This window comes from Triticum urartu, chromosome 1, assembly GCF_003073215.2.
Source record: "Triticum urartu cultivar G1812 chromosome 1, Tu2.1, whole genome shotgun sequence".
In the NCBI taxonomy this organism is placed as follows: Eukaryota; Viridiplantae; Streptophyta; class Magnoliopsida; order Poales; family Poaceae; genus Triticum; species Triticum urartu.
In genome coordinates, this window is record NC_053022.1 from 510,041,507 (window position 1) to 510,043,489 (window position 1,983).

The 1,983-nt window shown below is 49.4% G+C and overlaps 1 pseudogene; it reads left to right on the forward strand.

The window, feature by feature from the left end:
* The first annotated feature begins 341 nt into the window (after positions 1-341).
* On the forward strand, positions 342-949 carry LOC125537005 (annotated as a pseudogene).
* The last annotated feature ends 1,034 nt before the right edge of the window (positions 950-1,983 follow it).

The following is a 1,983-nucleotide window of genomic DNA, read 5'->3' on the forward strand; positions in this document are numbered from 1 at the left end:
GTTTAGCATGCTCGGGCACCAGATCGATAGCAGCCTGAGGGTTTGCTGCCAGACCCAGTCTACTCTCGGCTATGGATCCCATCGTCACCATTATTATTAGATTATCATAGTATAATAGGCGAGCCAAGCATGCACGCACCAATTTGTATTTAAATTCATCTGGGAGTACTATTTCTCATATTCATGCATCTTAGACCTACCATACCTCACCTGATCAACGCGCTTACACCTGATGATCCTAGCTTGAACCAATCCATCACCTATATATTTTGACATAGTGTCATCAACGATCTTACAGCACATTCCATCGTGCAGCCATTTCTCTCTATAACTTCCTTGGATCCTATCAAATTTCTCTCTAGTGCTAACTTCCAGCTCTGATCTTTTCAGTTAGCTAGCTAGTCGATCTGACATTTAATCAATGGGGGTTAAAGTTCTTATCCTGATCACCCTGGCCGTGGCCATGCTCGGGATGGTGCTCGGCGCCAGTCAAACAGTGGGCGCGTCGGCCGGATCATGGGACCTGCAGACCAACTACACCATGTGAGCTTCGAGAACTAGGTTTACCATCGGCGATGAGCTCCGGTTTCAATACTCCACCACCATGCACAATGTGGTGGAGGTGAGAAAGGCTGGGTACGACGCCTGCAACAGCTCCAGCCCCATCGCGATGTTCCTGACCGGCAACGACATCGTCCCACTTGCATCCACTGGGACGCGGTACTTCATCTGCGGCATCCCTGGGCATTGCATCGCCGGTATGAAGGTTCAAGTTAACGTGAAGTCAAAGGCAGTGCGGACAGTACAACGGTGCCGAGGGACGGGGAAGCGGCTCCGGTGCCTGTCCGAGACTGTATTAAGCTCGGCCACGAAGGCTGGCATTGATCAGTGTGCGGTGGTGCGACTAGGTCTGGCCGTTATCGCGACTGGTCTCGTGTTGTTCTTTTAGTGGCCGACGATTGTGATGTTTTTTTCTTCTTGATGTGTCGGGCATTATTTGTGTATTGTAAATCAATTCTTTTGTTAAATGTAATTTCTTCCATTATAATTGGATTTAACTTATTGTCTTGCAAAACCAAACTATAATCAAGTGTATATAATCATGGAATAAATAAGGGCAGTGCTTGGTGCCGGTCGGCCGCGCACTAGCCGTCAAATGCAACCTGTGTAGGCCGTCTGATTTGGCTGCTCAGCTCCTTCCTCCCCACACCTTGCACAGCCTTGCCCAACACCATTTCCCTCACGCAGCTTGCCAGTGCCCCCCCCCCCCCCCCCCCCCCCCCCCCCAAGCCGGTGCTCACCGTCGCTGATTCCAACATCTACAGTCTCTGGTTCCAGCAAATGCGCGAGCCGATTCCAGCAAAAGGACTTCACCTGTGGCCTGTCAGTTCCAGAAAAAATGCGCAGCTCGCGGTCACCACCGTCGTAGCTACTCTGATGACTGCTTGCAACTTTTTTGCCGACGGGTCCCAGCACCTCGCCGCCCTTCTAGAAGCATGCCGCCATTCCATGCCTGTCGGCGCCGTCGTAGCTCGCGGGAACCATGGTTGCACGGTCGCTGAGGTTTTGCAGCTTTTCTCCTGCCCCATGTCAACATTAACACATGTCAATTTCATCAAAAAAGATGACCGGATGCAGCATCTATTGCCGTCGGGTTCCTGGGATGCACCACGGTTGGTTCTTGTGTCCTCATTGACTGGTTCCAGCAAAAACCATGGCCGGATGCAGCATGGCGGTGTCCCTTTGTAGCTTCTCTCTTTGGCGAGCGAAGCTTTCCTCCGTCGTTTTTCTTTTAAGATGGTAGATTTATGATTTTATCTTAGCAGCTATAAAGGCATTTACTTTTACAAATATTAGTATAAATATTTTTTTCATTCTGCTTTCAATTTTCATTCACCTCACAAATGTTATAACCTCTCCAGGGCGGACCTTGTGAGCCTGCTTCAAATTGTTCTCTTATGAGAGTTTTCCTCTATATTTAAG